This window comes from Protopterus annectens, chromosome 3.part0 (assembly GCF_019279795.1).
Source record: "Protopterus annectens isolate FY-2018-M chromosome 3.part0, PAN1.0, whole genome shotgun sequence".
Taxonomy (NCBI): Eukaryota; Metazoa; Chordata; order Ceratodontiformes; family Protopteridae; genus Protopterus; species Protopterus annectens.
In genome coordinates, this window is record NC_056731.1 from 483,527,524 (window position 1) to 483,549,002 (window position 21,479).

The following is a 21,479-nucleotide window of genomic DNA, read 5'->3' on the forward strand; positions in this document are numbered from 1 at the left end:
AACGGCTTCTGAAATCCAACCTTCTGTTGCGGTTTCACAGGATTTATCAGATACCATTCCCCTGGATATTTCTACCCCTGCACGTGGAGCTGCTAGGCCTGCAGCAATGTCTATTAAGGCCTTTGCCAGGGCTAAAGCAGCCAAAGCATCAAAAACGGTGCCTGCCAAGCTCCCCTCTCTCAGGCCCAGCACCAGCTCCCATATGCTAACTTTGGCTGAGGATCTCATCTCTTTAATTCGCGGAGCCCAACCTAAACCACAATCAGGGCCTCTCTCCCTACTCCAGAAAAAAGGCCTAGAGCAGAGCCCCCTGAGCCAGTATCCACAGATGATTCCTCTGATGACTCAGAACATACAGACCCTCCTGAGGCTGCTTATTCTCCTTACGAAGACTCTGATGCTGAGGTGTCCATCCCTTCAGCCTCTCCTCCTGAGGAATTTTCCTTTGAGGAAACCTTGCATGCTATGAGGGAACAATTTCAGTGGCAGGGCCAAGATTTCTCAGACTCCAGAAAAAGGCTTAGGACCTTTCTACATTTGCCACAGCATAGGCCTTTAGCTATTCCTCCAGTTCTTTCTGTTGTTACCTCCGGCTCCTGCTAAGCCCGATAGGTTCTACAGGGTCCCGGACACTCATCACCATTTATATAAGGCTCCTTTTGCAGACTATCTCCCAGGGTCCTAAAGCTGTAGCAGCTACTTCCACTAAAAACCCCCTCCCCTCTGAAAGGGAATCCAGGTCCTTAGAGAGATGGGGTAAAAAAGTTTACACCTCTGCTACTTTGTCAGCTAGAGCTTTGAACTGCCAATTTCATATGATTCAATACCAAGAGTTTATGCTTGACCAGTTGACTAAAAAACTGTCCTCTGAAGAATCTTTAGATAAGAAATATGTTCAAGAAATGGTACATAACATACAGCAGGTTAGTAACCATTCTTTAAAATGTGGCTATGATGCACTGGAGGCTTCCTTTAGATCAGCCATGACTGGCACAGTTATCAGGAGGCATGCATGGATGAAAGAACAGGCATTACCAGACCATGTTAAATCAAAGCTTTTGGATGCACCTATGGACAAGGTCAGTTTATTTGGTTCCCCTGCGCAACAGGTACTAAAAAAGATGGAAGAGAAGGCAAAATCTGTACAAACAGTGAAAGATTTCTTACAAGTTCAACCTCCAAGGTTTAGCAGGAACTGGCCCTCCAAGAATTGGTCCTTTCCAGACTCCTCTAGGGCACAAAGAGGCAGGAATAGGTGCTCGAGAGGCAGAAACCAAACCAGGGGTGCCTACAGGGGACGCCAGTGGCAGGGTAACAACCAGCGAGGCACGGATGCAACCACCACCACTACAACAACTCAATCACAGTGACTTGACGGTGGCACCGCCTACCAGGGAACAACTAGAAGCACCCTTAGGCGGAAAGCTAACCTTATTTTCAAACAACTGGCATTGCATCACAAGAGAAAAGTGGATTTTGCAAACTGTAGACCAAGGTTACAGGTTCATTTCCATACTCTACTAAGCAAAAGAGGAATGCCAAACCTGCCACCTACTCAAAGGACAGAAGCTCTAAAGCAAATATCTCAATTACTAAGAATGCGAGCTGTGGAAAAGGTACCACCTTTGGAGCAAGGAAAGGGATTTTACTCCAGACTCTTCCTGGTACCAAGAAAAGAAAACAAATGGAGGCCTATTCTAGACCTGTCCGCTTTAAACACATTCCTCATTGTTCCAAAATTCAAAATGCTGACCCTACAGCAGCTTCTTCCCATGCTGGGCAAGGAGTCTTGGCTGGTAACTCTAGATCTCAAGGAGGCATACCTGCACGTCCCCATAAGACCAATTTGCAGAAGATACCTCAGATTTCTTGCAGGATCAGAGCATTATCAATTCTCAGCATTGCCCTTTGGCTTATCTACTGCGCCCAGAGTGTTCACGAAATGCCTGGCATCAGTAATCGCTCATTGCAGACTTCAGGGGATTCAAATCTATCCCTACCTGGACGACTGCCTGATACAAGCGGACAACAAAATAAAACTAACTGAAGACCTACAAAGAGTCATTTACCTGCTGCAAGCCCTGGGATATACAGTCAATATAAAAAAGTCAAGGCTGATTCCATCCCAAAGAATAACCTTTCTGGGTGCAGAACTGGACACATCAAATCAAATGGCATCCCTGACTACAGAAAAGAAAGAGCAGCTTCCTCTCTACTTGGCATTAACAAAGCAGAACCATCTAACTGCAAGAAAAGTGCTGCAAGCTCTAGGCTTCATGGCATCCTGCATAATACTGGTCCCTCATGCCAGGCTGCATATGAGAAAGCTACAATGGTACCTAAAGAATTTGTGGTCTCAACACAAGCACAGCCTAGAAACCAAAATTCCAATGATTCCCTGCCTGAAGAAAGAGTTCCTATGATGGGCTCAGGCCTGCCAATCAAACTCAGGATTGCCCTTCTGCAAAAGCCAACCAACTCAAACCATCACGACAGATGCCTCAGACCTCGGTTGGGGGGCACACATGCTGGACAGGTGCATTCAAGGCCTATGGACTCGAGACCAGCTACACCTGCACATAAATCTAAAAGAAATGATGGCAGTAAAATTGGCAATCCAGGCCTTCAAACCTTTTCTCCAAGGTCAGCTGATAAGGACAGACAACACCACAGTTATGTGGTACATCAACAAACAGGGAGGCACACACTCATATCCTCTATGCCGGCTGGCACTGGACCTATGGGATGTGGCTCTGAGCTACAACATTCAGTTACAAGCAATTTATGTACCAGGGAAGGAAAACATTCTAGCAGACATATTAAGCAGAACTACCACAGATGCCCACGAATGGATGCTGCATCCGGACATTTTCAAAGCCATCACAAGAGAATGGGGATTACCACAAATAGACTTGTTTGCATCCCCACTCAATCACCAGCTAAAGAAATTTTGCACAAGGACGTACCACCCACTTGCTTGGAAGGTGGACTCCCTATCTTTCAGTTGGAAAAACCTGATAGCATACGCATTCCCACCACTTCCTTTGATGCACAAGGTGCTTCTGAAGATCAAAGAGGAACATCCGAGGATCATTCTGATAGCTCCAGACTGGCCAAGACAACATTGGTATCCATTGCTGAGGAGCATGTCCCGGGAACAAATATGGACACTGCGCCTGATCCCATTACTGTTAACACAGAACAACTTCAACATCCTGCATCCAAACCTGAAAACTCTGCAGCTAACTGCCTGGAACATTACATGACGACAGTTAACCCAAATTTATCCCAAAGGGTTAAGGACATAATCCTGGAGGCTCGAAGACCTTCAACAAGAAAGAATTATGCAGCAAAATGGAAAAGATATCTCACTTGGAGTACTGCAAAGGGGCAAGAAGTGACACTGGTGAACATAGCCAACATCCTGGAGTACTTGGCAGAGCTCTTCCATACAGGCCTGTCCTACTCTTCCATCAAGATACATGCCTCAGCTATTTCAGCAGAATACAGCTTGGATCCTCCTGTCTTCTCGCATCCTCTGCTCAGACAGTTTCTGAGAGGAATTAAAAATGTGAAACCTCCCGAAACCTCCATTACCAGCATGGGACTTGAACTTTGTGCTAGAAAAATTGGACCGGTGCCCTTTCGAACCAGCAGCAACAGCAGAATTACAATACTTATCCTGGAAGACTGCATTCCTGCTGGCAATAACTTCAGCAAGAAGGGTCTCTGAACTACAGGCATTAATGGCAGTGCAACCCTTCCTGATCTTCCATCAAGATAGTGTCCATGAGAACAAATCCTACATTTATGCCTAAGGTGGTATCCAGAGTCTCTTTAAATCAGGCTATCCACCTTCCTACATTCTTCCCCAACCCACAGAACAGGGAGAAAGGCTACTACATACCTTGGATGTGCATAGACAATTACGCTACTACCTGGACAGGACAAAGACCAATAGAAAAACTGACCAGCTTCTGGTAGCATATGCAACAGGGAAGGAAGGAAAACCAATTTCAAAACAGACAATCTCCAAATGGATAGGAAATTGCATTAGATTTTGTTACTCCTATCATGGAAAGAAAACTCCAGAGAACATCAGGCCTCACTCCACAAGGGCTACAGCCACTACCACAGCTTTCTTATGAGGAGTGGCTACCAAGGACATTATAGAGGCTGCTACTTGGACCTCCGTGCATACATTTGCCAAGCATTATAACTTATCTTTATACTCTAGATCCCGAGCTGGTTTTGCCACTGCTGTGTTGCAAGGGATCCTAACTACACCATAATCTCTACTCATTCCTCCTCCCCTAGTTTAGCTATGGTATTCTAACCATTTGTGAAGACTGCAGATGCATCCTTGAAGGACATAGTACAGTTGTGTACCTACCATAAATGTAGATGTCCGATAGGAATGCATCTGCAGTCAGGATTACCCTCCCTCCTTCCCCTCTGAGGTACTCCTAGGGTATTTGGCAACCTTCTGCTAGCTTGGGGGGGATCTATTATGGTGTATTTGTTTGTATATATGTACATACATGCTTATTTTGTGTGTTTGCTCTCTACTATTTGAAAACTTTGGCATTTATCCAAATTTAGCCATCCAAGAGGGCACCTGGCATCTGGGGCAAGAAACACTGAGGAAAATGGCGTCGGCTGATGCCTTTATACCCGAAGAACTGCCGCAATGACGTCTGGTGAAGTGCGACACCAGCCGAAGCCAGACCCAGACTTTGGAATCCGGCCGACCGAAGGGCTGCCTGACGACAGGACAACCCATTTGTGAAGACTGCAGATGCATTCCTATCGGACATCTACATTTATGGTAGGTACAAAACTGTACTTTCCTACCAAAGACATTTTGGAAGATGCAATTTGGAGTTCAGTGCATACGTTTTCTAAGCACTACAATCTACCTCTCTACTCTAAGTCTAGGGCCGGCTTTGCTTCTGCAGTCTTGCAGGGCCTTTTAGCCGCCCCCTCTACTTTACGACCACCTCCCTTTTCTTCTGCTTTGGGATTCAACCCTACAGTCATGACTGCAACAGTGAAACACGAAGAACATAGTACAGTTGTGTACACTAACCATAAATGTAGATGTTCGAGTGTCTTCACTGTTGCAGTCTGCTACCTCCCTCCTGTCCCCTCTTATTTTTTCTTTTGTGTGGTTCCCTTCACCCTTCTTCTGAGGTGTATTTACAAAGGGTATGGGATTTTCCTCATTTTGGAACACCTGACATCTGGGGCAAGAAAAACTGGAGAACATGGCGTCTGCTGCCAGCTTTGTACTCCTGGCGCTCTGACTTCAGGGAGCATGGCTGAGCAGCCGCCGGACCCAGACTTTGGGATTCTGGCTGACCGAGGACTGCCTGCCGGCAGGGGAGAACCCTACAGTCATGACTGCAACAGTGAAGAGACACTCTAACATCTACATTTATGGTAAGTGTACACAATTGTACTTTGTGTCATTATTGATCACTGATGGGTCTTCTATCCGAGCTGGCAAAGTGAGCTAATGCTCCTGAGCTCGAGCCCCCCCCCCCTTGCTTCCTGCTACTCATTATCCTCAGATCTTGTTTACTCCGATTGTGAACAGATGTATTCCTGCTGCTCGAGCTCGTTTTATGTATAGATAAGTACATTTTTGGGTTATTTCTGTCCTTTTTCTGTCTTCTTTTCCCTGTGTCCACTAAGATTTTTGTTGTAGTTTTTTAGGGTTAGTAATAGATCCCCCCCCCCCATTAGTCTCTTTACTGGTGTTTGGGGCAAAGAGGGCAGGGAAAAAAACTTTCTTCTTTTTCTTTTCCATTTGTGTGTTTTTGTGAGTGTAACTGTTTTTGGGGTTCTTCTGATGGCTGAAAAACCCTCCGGTTTTAGACGCTGCTCCTCTTGCGGTCAGAAGCTAGCTCCTGCCGACACACGAGGAGTGTGTCTACCGTCTAAGAAAGCCCCATTTGAAGATTGAATGTGATATCTGTGCAGGGTTCAATCCCAGGGCTCTCCTAGATCGTAGGAACAAGTTGCTGCTGAAGGGGCTGGCTAAAGAGGGTCACCTGGTCTTGGGCTCCCCTTCCAAGTCCCATTCGGGTCCCAAGAGGAAGCCTTCTTCCTCTTGGGACTCCCCTGCCAAGCAGCTCATGCTCTGGGATCCATGTACTCCGGATCAGAGTCCATCCTTGGGGGCATCAGCTCCCCGGCTGGATCTGACGACTCTGAAGTTCAGAGGATCTCAGATGCGATCAGTTTGAAATCCACCTTGGCTCCACCATCCTCGTCGGATCCGTCTGCAGGGAATCTTGTTTGATGTCCTTCAAGAATGCAACTGCAGTCCTGACATATGGGTTTTCCTGCCTCAGGCAGCCCTTTGGTCGGCCGGATTCCAAAGTCTGGGTCCGGCGTCGGCTGATGTCGCCTCTTCCCCGACGTCAGAGCGGCTGGGGTATAAAAGTATCAGCCGACTCCATCTTCTTCAGTCTTTCTTGCCGCACGGTGCCCGAAGCAGAAGCAGTTCGCAAGTGCCGGTCAGCCAGCTCCTGTGTTTACAGATACCAAAGTCATCAAAAAGCTAAGTACCCCATTGGGGAACCTTTTCTTGCCTCAGCCGATATCAGATAAAACTGCAAAAGTTAATAATTGCTTGTCTTGTGGTAAACAAATACCTCATAAGGACTTCCATTCTTATTGCCTTCCCTGCCTCGGCCCAGACCACGACGTCTCGGCCTGTGCTGCCTGTGCTCGCTTCAATAAGCGCACACTTAGGCGCCGGGCAGAATTTGCTGTAGACATTTTTGGGGGAAATTACTCCTATATCATGCCGTCGGAACAACCGACAGCACATATTTCCAAAAAATGGAAGGACCGGGACCGACATTCGCGGCCCGTGACTTCCACCAACACCACGCTAAAGCCTACCGCGAGTGCATCGGTCTCTTCGGAGGCGGTAATTCAACCGTTCCAGGCCGACGACACCACTGCACCGCACACTTTGTCCCGGAGGCTACTCCGGTGCTGGTTGTTGATTTTCCTCCTGAAACCGAAACCCAAGATTTGCCTGACACCATACCGGTGGACAAAGTTACTCCAGCACGTGGGGCAGCTAGGTCTCCTGTGCCTATGTCCATCAAGGCCTACACACGTGCTAAGGCTGCCAGCCAGGCTAAGTCTCACCCTCCTAAATCTTTTTCACAGGGTCCCACTTCGGAAAAACAGATCATGACTTTAGCTGCAGATCTAATTTCTTTAATCAGGGGTTCTCAGGCTCATCCAGACAGAGGTTCTCAGCCGCCTTCAGACAAAAGGCCAAGGGTTGAGCAGGCAGATACCCTTTCCTCAGATGAAGCCTCTGATGAGTCAGGCCATTCAGATTCCCAGGAAGAAACCTTCCCGGCCTACGAGGATTCTGATGCTGATGAATCCATTCCCTCTGCCTCTCCTCCTGAGGATATTTCTTCCAGGGAAATTCTCCACTCCATGAGAGAGCATTTTCAGTGGCAGGGCCAGGATTTCTGGAAAAGGCTTCGGACTTTCCTTAAGTTACCCCAGCACAGGCCTTTAGCTATACCCCCAGTGTTAGATGTATTGGATGATGTGTACTCTGACTCCAGTACTTCTCCTGATTCTCTCCCTCCTGCTCCTGTCAAGCCAGACATATATTACAGGGTTCCTGAAACTCATAAACATCTCTTTAAGGCCCACTCTGTTGATCTAGAAACTATTTCTCAGGGACCCAAAGGAGTGGCCACTTCCACAGCCAAAAATCCTTTGCCCGCAGACAGGGAATCTAGGTCCCTGGAGAGGTGGGGTAAAAAAGTTTATACCTCATCCACCCTTGACATGAGGGCACTTAACTGTCTTTTTCATATGTTTCAGTATCAGGATTTCTTGATGGATGATTTGCAGAAAAAGTTAGCCACTCCTGAGCCTTTAGATAGAAAGGCCTTGCAGGATTTGGTTCATAATACTCAGCAGGTTAGCAATCATTTTCTTCAGTGTGGTTATGATGCATTGGAAGCTTCATGTAGGACAGCTATGACAGGGGCCGTCATACGTAGACATGCTTGGTTGAAAGAACAGGCATTGCCAGATCATGTTAAAGTAAAGCTTCTAGATGCACCTCTGGAAAAACACAAGTTATTTGGTGATAATGCACAGGGTGTGTTGAAATCAATTGAGGAAAAGGCTAAATCAGTACAAACAGTCAAAGATTTCCTCCAGGTTCAGCCACCAAGGTTCAGCCGGAATTGGCCTTCGAAGAATTGGTCCTTTCCAGACACTGATAAGTTCCAAAGGGGAAAAAACAGGCGTGCTCGAGGTAGAGGGCAATACCGAGGCTCATACAGAGGCCGCCAATGGCAACCTACTAATCGGAGAAGTGGCGCAGGGACTTCTACTGCTCCACAGGGACAATCACAATGACTTGACTTTGACACCGCCGACCAAGGCTCAAAGAGAAGCCGACCAAGGCTCAAAGAGAAGCACCTTTAGGCGGAAAATTATCTTTATTTTCAAAAAATTGGCACGTTTTTACAAAGGATAAATGGATTTTGGACATAATAGACAAAGGTTACAGGTTCCACTTCCATACCTTACCAACAAGACAAGGCATGCCAAACCTGCCACAAAATCAAAGGGCAGAGGCACTCATACAAGTTTCAAAGCTGTTGCAAATCAAAGCAATAGAAAAGGTTCCTCCTCAGGAACAAGGCCAGGGATTCTACTCAAGACTGTTCCTTGTTCCAAGAAAAGAAAAGCAATGGAGACCTATACTGGACTTATCCGCTCTAAACACTTTTCTCATTGTGCCAAAATTCAAAATGCTGATGTTACAGCAACTCCTTCCCATGCTGGGCAAGGGGTCTTGGCTGGTTACTCTGGACCTCAAGGAGGCATACCTGCATGTCCCAATCAGACACAGCTGCAGAAGATACCTCATATTTCTTGCAGGGTCAGAGCATTATCAATTCTCAGCATTGCCTTTTGGCTTATCTACTGCGCCCAGAGTATTCACGAAATGCCTGGCATCAGTAATTGCACATTGCAGACTTCAGGGGATACAAATATACCCTTACCTGGACGACTGCCTTATACAAGCGGACAGCAAGCAAGCCTTGATAAGAAACTTGGACTATGTCATTCACTTACTACAGGCTTTGGGATACACAGTCAACATTCAAAAATCAAGACTACTGCCATCCCAACAAATTTTTCTAGGAGCCAAACTGGACACAAACTCACAAATGGCTTTCCTCACAGATTACTTCAAAAGCCTAGCAAAGCACACCCAGATGACTGCAAGGAAAATCCTGCAGGCCCTGGGTTTCATGGCATCTTGCATTCTTCTGATCCCACTGGCAAGACTACACATGAGAAAACTACAATGGTACCTAAAAAGTTTATGGTCTCAACACAGCCACAACTTAGAAGCAATAATTCCACTGATTCCATGTCTACAAAAGGAATTTTTGTGGTGGGCACAAGCAAGCCAGCTAAACAAAGGCATGTCTTTCAACAAACCTCAAGCAAGCCAAACCATTACAACAGACGCCTCAGATCATGGATGGGGGGCGCACATGGAGGGCAGATGCATTCAAGGTCAATGGACACCCCGGGAATTACATCTGCACATCAATCAAAAAGAGATGTTGGCAGTGATTCATGCAATTGAGGCCTTCGGAAAATTTCTTCAGCAAGGTCATCTGCTAAAAAAGACAGACAACACCACTGTTATGTGGTACATAAACAAAAGTACAGTTTTGTACCTACCATAAATGTAGATGTTCGAAGATCCACATTGCTGCAGTCCTTACTTATGGGTAGTCCGCTGTCCTCGGTCGGCCCGAATACCAAAGTATTAGGCTGACGTCGGTCATGGGCGCCTAGATCTGACATCAGAGCGTCAGGGTATAAAGGCGCATGACCGACGTCATATCCTCAGTCTTTTCTTGCCCCAGATGTCAGAAGGCCAAACCAGAAAGGCCACAGCCCAAAAACAGAATACCTCCCAAAAACATGCCCAACAACCATCACCTAAAGCATAGCACCAAGTCAAACTACAGAGGGGAAGGAGGGAGGGTAAATTGGACTGCAGCAATGTGGATCTTCGAACATCTACATTTATGGTAGGTACAAAACTGTACTATGTTCTTCATCTCACATTGCTGCAGTCCTTACTTATGGGTAGAATCCCAAAGCAACGGGAAAGGGAGGATGGTAAAAATCATAAAGCATTAGGGGCCGCTAAAATGCCCTGTAAAATTGCAGTGGCAAATCCAGCCCTAGACTTAGAATAAAGAGGAAGGTGGTAATGTTTAGAAAAGGTATGCACTGAACTCCAAGTAGCTGCCTCCAAAATGTCTTTGTAGCTACCCCTTATAAAGGCGTAGAAGTAGCAGTAGCCCTAATGGAATGAGGCCTGATTCCAGCAGGAATCTCCTTACCATGATGGGAATAACAGAAAGAAATACAAAACCCAATCCATTTAGAAATAGTTTGTTTTGAAACAGGTTTACCCTGTGAACCCAAAGCAAAACAAACAAACAATTGCTGAGACTGTCTGAACTCCTTGGTTCTGCTCAAATAATAACGCAACTGCCTGTGAATATCCAAAGTATGCAAAATTTTCTCCCCTTTATTTTGGAGGTTTGCATAAAAAGTAGGCAAATGAATAGTTTGATTTAAGGCCACACTAGAAACCACTTTAGGCATAAAGGAAGGATTAGTACGCAAAGATACCCTATCCTTATGAAAAATCAGGAAAGGCTCCACTGCCATGAGGGCCTGTAATTCAGAAACCCTTCTTGCAGAGGTAATGGCCAACAAAAAAGCAGTTTTCCATGATAAATACTTTAACTCGGCAGTAGCTGCAGGCTCAAAAGGTTGTAGAGTAAGTTTTTCCAACACAAAATTGAGATCCCAAGCAGGAGTAGGAGCTCTACGTGGGGGTCTTATATTCTTTGCCCCTCTAAGAAATTGCTTAAACCAAGGATGAGAGAATAAAGGAGGGTCACAATCATAGTGAGCAGAAATGGCTGCAGCATGGACCTTTATTGAGGAGAAAGACAAACCCTTGTCCAATAACTCAGTAAGATATTGAAGAGCAACACTTAAATCAGGTTTGGAGACATCAAAGTCCTTTCCTTTGCTCCAAATAAAAAAAAATCTCCTCCATTTATCAGCGTAAACTTTCCTGGTACTAGGCCTCCTGGCCTCCAAAATAACATTCAAAACTTGTTGTGGAAGCCGAGACCCTCCAGAGTCTAAAACAGAATATGCCAGGCTGTTAGATGCAGAGACTGAATCTTGACATTGAGGAAGTGACTGTCCTCTTGTGACAAAAGGTGCGGAATCAAAGGTAGAGGCCATGGAGGTTCTCGTACTAAACTCCTCAGTAGTGGGTACCAGTGTTGTCGAGGCCAATCCGGTGCTATCAAAATCATGGTTGGCTTGTCTTGTCTGGCCTTCAAAAGTACCTTGGGAAGAAGAGGCAGAGGTGGAAAGGCATATACATGCAGATTGTTCCAACTGAAAGATAGAGCGTCCACCTTCCAAGCTGTGTGATGAAACATTTTTGTGCAAAACTTTGGCAACTGGTAATTTAGTGGAGAAGCGAACAGATCTATGTCTGGAGTTCCCCATAACACTGTCAACTGTTGAAATACATGAGGATCCAATTTCCACTCGTGAGGATCCACTATTTGTCTGCTCAATACATCTGCTAAGGAGTTCTGTGCTCCTGGTAGAAACCTTGCCTGAAGATTGAGGTGTAGATTGAGAGCAGTTTCCCACAGAATCATCGCTTGCCTGCAAAGAGGGTAAGAATGGGTTCCCCCCTGCTTGTTGATGTACCACATGACAGTAATGTTGTCTGTTTGAATCAGCACCTGCCCTGGACGAAGTAAATCTTTGAAAGCCATCAATGCAAACTGGACTGCTAACATTTCCTTCAAGTTGATATGCAAATGTTGGAGTTTGACAGGCCACGTGTTTTGCACCCATTTTCCATTGAGGTGTGCTCCCCAAGCCTTGTCCGAGGCATCTGTCGTTAGAATCTGACTCGCCTCTGGCCGGGTCACAGAGAGTCCCTTGTTTAGGTGACATTCCTGAGCCCACCACAAAAACTCCTTCTGAATGCAAGGTATTATCTGAATGACAGTGTCTAGATCTTGGCAGTGCTGTGTCCACACATTTTGAGATACCATTGAAGCTTCCTCATATGCAATTTGGCATTGGGAAGCACCAGAATACAAGATGCCATGAACCCCAAGGCTTGAAGGACTGTCCTTGCAGTCAGCCTGGACCGTACAGACATTTGCTGGAAATAAAGAGAAAGGCTTCTTTGTTTGTCCGGGTCAAAAAAGCCATCTGGGAAGCTGTATTCAGTCTCACACCCAGAAAGCACATGTCCTGAGAGGGTACTAGACTGGACTTTGTTTCGTTCACAGAATACCCTAGGCATCTTAACACTGCCATCACATACTGTAGATGATGAAGAAGTTCGTCCTTTTCTTGTGCAATAATCAGACAGTCGTCCAAATAAGGATAAATCTGTATTCCTCTTAGTCTGAAAATGCTATCACTGGAGCCAGAACCTTTGTGAACACTCTGGGCAGTAGATAAGCCAAAGGGCAATGCAGAGAACTGATAATGTAAATTTCCAGCCAAACGCAGGTACCTCCTGCAACTGGGCCTGATAGGAACATGAAGGTAAGCCTCTTTGAGATCCAGAGTAACCATCCAGTGATCTTTTCCCAACAGAGGTAAAAGCTGTTGTAAAGTCAGCATCTTGAACTTTGGAATGTCCGGGTAAGTGTTGAGGATAGATAAATCCAAAATTGGTTTCCACGTGTTTCCTTTCTTTGGAACTAGAAACAGGCGAGAATAAAATCCTAGGCCCACTTCTGACAGAGGAACTGGCTGTATAGCTCCTATTTGAAGAAGTAAAGAAATTTGTCTGTGAGCCTCTATCCTTTGCCGAGGAGGGACGTCTGGCATGCCTTTGAAAGGAGGCATGGTATGGAAATAGAACTTGTAACCTCGGTTTATAATGTCCAATACCCATTTGTCCTGGGTGACTAAATGCCAATTTTGCTTGAAAAGAGCCAATTTTCCTCCCAAAGGAGCTGCCAGGCAAGAGGAATCTGGCAGCTGAAAATGCAGGTCATAGGGCCTGTTTACGAAAGGACTGGCCCCTGCCCTCACCAGCAGATTGAGCAGGCGAACTCCATTGTCTCGCCTGAAGGTACTCTGAGCTCTGCCCCTACCACGCCTAGATCTACCCCTAGACTGAGAATCAGAAGAAGGACGTCCACCCCTTAGTAGGCCAATTTCTACTAAACTTTGGAGGTTGTACCTGCAAAAAATCTTTAACAGTCTGCATAGACTTAGCCTTGTCTTCCATTTTCTTTAAGACTGACTCCACAGGAGGACCAAACAAAACTTCAGACTGCAAAGGGGCATCCAGAATTCTAGACTTAACATGCTCAGACAAATTCTGATCCTTAAGCCAGGCGTGCCTACGAATAACTGAACCAGTGGCAGCCACCCTAGAAGAAGCCTGTAAAGCATCAAAACCACATTGCAAAGAGTGCTTACCCACCTGTTCAGAAACATGCACTAAATCCTGCAATTCTTTACACTCTATGCCCTCTGCCAAAGCATCCACTTTAGATCTTAGCTGAGAAAGGAGGAAATTCTGATACTTCAACATATGAAACTGGCAGTTCAAAGCTCTCATTGCTAAAGTAGAAGAGGTATACACCTTCTTACCCCATCTATCCAAAGCTCTAGCTTCCTTATCCAGAGGAACCGGATTCTTAACAACAGAGGCTCTAACACCCTTAGGCCCCTGACTAATAGTTTCTGGGTCCGCCCTAAGACACTCATGCAGATATTTATGAACCTCAGGCACCCTGTAATACCTGTCCGGTTTAACTGGGGCAGGAGGCACAGAATCTGGATTAAGGGAAGCTTCCGAGAAAACATCTGAAACAACATCCAAAACCGGAGGTATAGCTAAGGGTCTATGCTGTGGTAAAAACAAGAACTCCCTAAGCCTCTTCCGGGAATCAGAGTAATCCTGTCCCTCCCACTTAAAATGCTCCCTCATGGAATGCAGAGTTTCTGAGAATGAAAAATCCTCTGGAGGAGAAGCAGAAGGAGTGGAATCCTCTGCATCAGAATCAGAATAAGGAGGGAAATCTTGAATGTCCGCAGTAGAAGACTCTGAATCATCTGAGGCCTGCTCCAAACTTTCCAACTCTGGCTCCATCCTGGGCCTCTTATCAGGAGGGGGCATAGAGCCTCTAATTAAAGTAATCAAATCCTCTGCCATTTTAAGCATGTGCTTTTTAGGCACAGACCCTGAAGAACCAGAACTGACACCAGAGGAAGGCAAAACAGACCTGCCCTTAGAAGGAGCCTTAGAAACAGTAGCAGAAGGCCTAACCACCTTAGGCATAGAAGGGAGAATAGTAACCTGAGAGGCCCCTTCAGCCTGACCTGCCTCCTGAGAGGCCACATCTTGTAAAATCAAAGTTTCCCCCTGGGACTCAACAGAAACTTCAGCCGGATCCACCTGTTCAGCTGTAGCTTCTAAAGGTCCGGCGTCCAAACGGACAAATCATCCTGACTAGACATTAAAGATAAGTCTTTGCGAATCTTAGTAGAAGCAGGCCGGAACATCCGACGGCATATTATAATTACACCTCTTGCCAAAGACTAACCTAGCGCAATCTAACCTCCATTTTATAGTGCGCTTATTAAACCTAGCACAAAACCGACACCCGACTACGTCGTGCTCCGGTCCCAAACAAGGAATACAAAGCGGTGGAAATCCCTATGCGGTATCTGTTTCCCACAAGAAATACAATTATTCACTTTTTTCTGACATCCGTAAGTAACTGAGGCAAGAAAAACAAAATATTCCCAACGGGTACTTAGCCCAACTTGGTATCGGTCTGAAACTCCAACGAAAATTTCAGAACGCCGAACGGCACTTGCAACGCTGCTTCTGCATCGGACCATGCGGCAAAAAAGACTGAGGATATGACGTCGGTCATGCGCCTTTATACCCTGACGCTCTGATGTCAGATCTAGGCGCCCATGACCGACGTCAGCCTAATACTTTGGTATTTGGGCCGACCGAGGACAGCGGACTACCCATAAGTAAGGACTGCAGCAATGTGAGATGAAGAACATCAGGGAGGCACCCATTCTTACCCCCTCTGCAGACTAACAAAGACTCTTTGGGAAAAGTCCCTGAAACTGAACATACAGTTGCAATCCCAGTTTGTTCCAGGCAAGGACAATGTTCTGGCGGACAGTCTAAGCAGAAACATTATGGATCCGCATGAATGGATGTTGCATCCAGACATTTTTTCACAAATAACTCATGCATGGGAAAGGCCGGACATAGATTTCTTTGCCTCACACCTCAATCATCATCTGAAGAAGTTATGCTCAAGGACACACCATCCTCAAGCCTGGAGAATGGATGCTGTCTCCTTCAGCTGGAATTCTCTAACAATCTATGCATTCCCACCTCTACCAGTAATGACCAAGGTGTTACTGAAGATCAAAGCAGAACAACCGAAAGGCATTTTGATAGCTCCAGACTGGCCAAGACAACACTGGTATCCATTACTAAGGAACATAACTCGCACCAAGCCGTGGCCCCTGCCTCAATGGCCTCTGCTTATAACTCAGCACAATTACAGGACTGTTCATTCCAACCTGCAAACATTGCAACTGACAGCTTGGAGGATTCCATGACTTCTCCCCATATCTTTCTCTCCAAAAAAGTTCAAGAGATCTTACTGGAAGCACGCAGACCTTCCACCAGAAAAACTTCTCAGCCAAATGGAAGAGATTCAATATCTGGAATGCCAACAAGGGTCCGGATGCATCAGTATTGAGCATCCCACAGATACTAGAATACTTGGCAGAAATGCTTCACAATGGCCTTTCCTATTCCTCCATAAAAACAAACGCTTCAGCAATTTCAGCAAAATACAACTGTGATCCACCTGTTTTCACATCCTTTGCTAAGACAGTTTCTAAGAGGGATAAAGAATATCAAATCTCCAAGAAAGCCACCAGTGCCTGAATGGAACCTCAACTTCGTCTTGAAAAAATTAACTCTTCCTCCTTTTGAGCCAGCAGCATCTTCAGAATTGCAATTTCTTTCCTGGAAAACAGTTTTCCTGTTGGCAATTACTTCAGCAAGAAGAGTCTCGGAGATACAGGCCCTCATGGCAGTACCTCCATTTCTCATTTTCCATCAGGACAGAGTCTCTTTAAGAACCAATCCTTCATTCATGCCAAAAGTGATAACCAGGGTTTCTCGAAATCAAGCAATTCACCTGCCTACTTTCTTTCCCAATCCTCAAAATAAAGGAGAGAAGCTTCTGCACACTTTGGACATACACAGACAATTCCACTACTAATTGGACAGAACAAAGGCCAACAGAAAGTCTGACCAACTATTTGTGGCTTACGCTGCTGGAGCACAAGGGAAGGCAATTTCCAAACAATTTCAAAATGGATTGGAAACTGCATCAGATTCTGCTACTCTTTCCATGGAAAAGGTGAGCCAGCCAATATCAGGCCACACTCCACCAGAGCTACAGCCACCTCCACAGCCTTTCTAAGAGGGGTGGCTACAAAGGACATTCTAGAAGCTTCTACATGGAGCGCCGTACATACATTTTCCAAATATTACAACCTGCCTTTATATTCCAGATCCTGAGCAGGCTTTGCTTCTGCAGTCCTGCAGGGCATTTTAGCTACACCATCCTTATCTTAGATCCTACCACCCCCAGCTTGGCTATGGTATTCAACCCATATGTCAGGACTGCAGTTGCATTCTTGAAGGACATAGTACAGTTTTGAACCTACCATAAATGTAGATGTCCGATAGATATGCAACTGCAGTCAGGTTTTCCCTCCCTCCTACCCCTCTGTAATTCTCTTTTTTGGATCCACTCCCCCTTTTTCTAATTAGCTGGGGATATCTGTTATGGTGTATCTGTTTTACTGTTGTGCATGTCTAGATTTTTTATCCATTCTCTAAATTTAGCCTTCCTTGGAGGGCACCTGGCATCTGGGGCAAGAAACACTGAAGAAGATGGCGTCGGCTGATACTTTTATACCCCAGCCGCTCTGACGTCGGGGAAGAGGCGACATCAGCCGACGCCTGACCCAGACTTTGGAATCTAGCTGACCGAAGGGCTGCCTGAGGCAGGACAACCCATATGTCAGGACTGCAGTTGCATATCTATCGGACATCTACATTTATGGTAGGTACAAAACTGTACTTTTCTGTTCTCCATGATTCATTGCTGCTCGCTGTTATAAATGTCTTTATTGTCTTGGTCTCCTCCACCTGTTCTGGCAGGTGACTCTATTTTTCCACCACCCTTTTAGAGAAAACTGTTTTCTCATACCTAGATTAAAGTGTAACCCCGTCATCTGTTGGTCATGTGCCCCCACCCCATTCTTCCTTTCTATTGTGATTTGTTATTTTCCCTTCAATGCCTTTTGTACATGTAGTATGTACTGTTTTTCAATTTACCCTTTTTTTTTCCAAAGGGAAAGGATGACTTCATGAAGGTTGAGGCCTTTGCTGTTGTCTTCTAGTAAAGAGTTCTGTTTTTCTGGAATTCTCATCACATATGCTCTCTTTTCCCCTTACTGGTTGACCTCATCTCATCATGTGACTCATCACTTTTGCCCCAGTCTGTTGAAAACTCAACTGCCCTTCTCCCATAAATTGAGGCACAAAAGTCATCTGTTTTAAAAATGAGTGTAAAAAGCCAGGAAACTTAATCTAGCACTTAAAAAATGAAATGCAAAAATATATGTATGCTTTAAAATTAAAAAATGAAATGCAAAAATATATGTATGCTTTAAAATGTGTGCGATTTCTTTTGCCAGTGGCAAGTTTTCCATGTCCCTACACTTGTTACTGCTTAAAGTGGCTTCAGAGTTGCACAGTCATTTAGAAGGGGTAACATTTGGTAGTGTTTAAAACTGAGCACTTCCCCCTCCTTCCTAGTCATGCCACATTGCAGAAGCCATCCAGTCAGTACAAGATTGCAGCTTAGAGGACAGATAGGATTTCATCAGGACCCTACACCTAAAGAGCTTACTGTAATGGCATGTAATGTGTGGCATTGAAGAAAAGGGCTACTTTCCCCTTGTCTCTGCCTTTCCTCCTGTTTTCTTTCCAGTGCTGTCCCCCCATTTTTGTTCCAAGTCTTCCAGACTTAGTGGCAGTGCTTCTGCTGTGGCCTTTCTGATGCTTTGGTAGAGGAGTGTTAATTATTTTTATATCATTGGATTTGTAGCTCTCTAGTTATACTCCCCAATATTTGATTTTCTTTTACCACCACCTTCAGTGACCCCAAGGACATTGCTAGTATTCTTGCCAACAGATTCTCTGTCTTCACTCAATCCACCCTCTCTCCACTAACACTGTTCCATCACACACACACACCCCTGCCATTCTAAGATCATTTTGGACCAAGTCCTTCTGGCACTTTTCCAAAATTAAAATACCCCGTAGCTCCTATCCGTATCTCTTGATGTGTCCCCGAGAAGTGTAAAGTCCCACTTAGCAAAAACCCTCCATTAGCTCTTCACCCTGACTCTGTCCACTGGTTGTGTCCTGGAGGAATGGAGAATGGCAGTTGTGATGCCCTTCCATAAAGGTGGTCCCTCTACTGATGCTGGGAATTAGACCTGTTATTCTCACTGGTAGTGTTTGCAAGGCTTTAGAATGTACTATAGTTAAAAATACAGTTGTGTAAAATCTTACCATAATGGTGTATGTCCTGCTCACTGTTGCAGGGATTAGCCCACTGTCCGGCCAGTATACCAAAGCTTTTAGCAGTGATTCTTTTCATCTGTTGCAGTATTCGGTACATGAGGGAGTTCACCACCATAGGTGATCTGACGACTGACGTTCACCACTATACAAAAGACTTTTACTGCTGTAGGGTACGTGGTATGTCACATGTCGGCTGCATTTGGATTTCGGTCTTCAAAGTGAAGTATGTATGCACCATTCTCAGAACTTCTCTGCTGCCAGATCCGACTACCAGATTCCAACGTACAGTCAGACTCAGTGTCATTTACGATTCTTCAAATTTCAGATAAGTGCCCCTTTGGGGAATTCTTGATTGTTTTTCTACTGTCTTTAGTTAGGATTCATGTCATCCAAGAGGTGCAAGTGCCAATGTGGAAAACATTCTACACAAGGATAGCCATCTCCAGTGCTTGCTGTGCCTAGACCCAAGCCACGACCACAAAAACTGCTGTATTTGTCAGGCGGCTGTGCCAAAGACTTTAAGGAGTATATTATCCTCTTTAGCTGTCTACCTAGAGAATCGGAGCTTAAAGGTGCTAGCCAAAAGTGCTAAGGAGAGATCCTCGGGGCCCAAGACAACGTTATTCCAGCACGTGGGGCAGCTAGGCCTCCTGTGCCTATGTCCATCAAGGCCTACACACGTGCTAAGACTGCCAGCCTGGCTAAGTCTCACCCTCCTAAATCTTTTTCACAGGGTCCCACTTCAGATAGGCAGATCTAATTTCTTTAATCAGGGGCTCTCAGGCTCATCCAGGCAGAGGTTCTCAGCCGCCTTCAGACAAAAGGCCTAGGGTTGAGCAGGCAGATACTCCTTCTTCAGATGAAGCTTCTGATGAGTCAGGCCTTTCAGATTCCCAGTAAGAAACCTTCCCGGCCTACGAGGATTCATGAGAGAGCATTTTCAGTGGCAGGGCCAGGATTTCTCCGACTCCAGGAAAAGGCTTTGGACTTTCCTTAAGTTACCCCTGCACAGGCCTTTAGCTATACCCCCAGTGTTAGATGTACTGGATGATGTGTACTCAGACTCCAGTACTTCTCCTGATTCTCTCCCTCCTGCTCCTGTCAAGCCAGACCGATATTACAGGGTTCCTGAAACTCATAAACATCTCTTTATGGCCCACTCTGTTGATCTAGAAACTATTTCTCAGGGGCCCAAAAGAGTGGCCACTTCCACGGCCAAAAATCCTTTGCCCGCAGACAGGGAATCTAGGTCCCTGGAGAGGTGGGGTAAAAAAGTTTATACCTCAACCACCCTTGCCATGAGGGCACTTAACTGTCTTTTTCATACGTTTCAGTATCAGGATTTCTTGATGGATGATTTGCAGAAAAAGTTAGCCTCTCCTGAGCCTTTAGATAGATTAGATAGATAGATTCCTTGGAGGGCACCTGGCATCATGGGCAAGAAACACTGAAGAAGATGGCGTCTGCTGATGCTTTTATACCCCGGCCGCTCTGACGTAGGGGAAGAGGCGACATCAGCCGACGCCGGACCCAGACTTTGGAATACGGACGACCGAAGGGCTGCCTGAGGCAGGACAACCCATATGTCAGGACTGCAGTTGCATATCTATTGGACATCTACATTTATGGTAGGTACAAAACTGTACTTTTTGGCTGTCCGAGAGGAACCACTGCTTGTGAAAACGGAAGGCCCTAAGGGGATTCCACAGATCCTTGTTAAGGAAGAGGTGGTATTTGATGCGATAGAATGTAGGCCTACATTCGGGTCTTCTACCCTGCATAGGGCACACCTGCATGCAAAAAGAAACAGAAAATCAACATTTGTCCCCACCAAAAAACAGAAAATCAACATTTGTCCCCACCAAAAGAACTTTGTTAGTGACTGGCAATAATTTACTCTGGTCCTTTTCAGTGCTGTTGCATCCCTTAGGCCTCCTCCAGGTTTTACAGCTCCCTCTCTAAGTACTGTCTCTCCACTTAAAAGGATTAGGGAAGAGGCATCTTCATGGAGGAATCTCTTGCCTACTCTTCACTGATCCCTTCCCCCTGGAATATGCCACCCTAGAAGAGGAGTCCAATGAAACAAATTCACCTATGGAAGACCTTTCCTTTGGAGAAACTCTACTATGAGCTACTACAGGTGGAGTCACTTAGCCCATCTGCTATTCATCCTGTATTGCCTGCCTTTCTTGATGCTTTTGCCTCAGCTTCATAGGCACCAGTTTCCCAGCCACCCACCCCAAGAAGCCAGACCACTTCTGTAAGGTCCCAGAAGACTGCAAGTTCCTCTTCTGTTTCGTTTAGTTTGCACATCTGAACACCTGACCACTATGGCTAAATAAAATAAACCAAAATTTAATACGCAAAACATAAAGCCACTTCATATGACCTACTACATTCAATAAACAATCTTTGTATGTATATTATATAAACCATCAAATTCAGTGATGGTAGGTAATGTGATATGAGTACCAATTTTAAAGATAGTCATTTAAACCAGGGCTCTTATCTGCATGTAAGTAAATAATCCATCTGGGTACATTACATTCTGTTCACTTCTTTAAGTCCCCTCCCCTTAAATTAACTTTAATCAGCTCCAGTACAGTAAATTTAAAAGAATGAACACCACCACATTCCTTGACATGTTTCT

General features: G+C 45.4%; 1 protein-coding gene across 1 annotated transcript in view; it reads left to right on the forward strand.

Moving 5' to 3' along the window:
- CCT5 (chaperonin containing TCP1 subunit 5) overlaps positions 1 to 21,479 on the forward strand; it is a 559,422-nt gene that overhangs the window by 152,010 nt on the left and 385,933 nt on the right. The window lies entirely within an intron of this gene.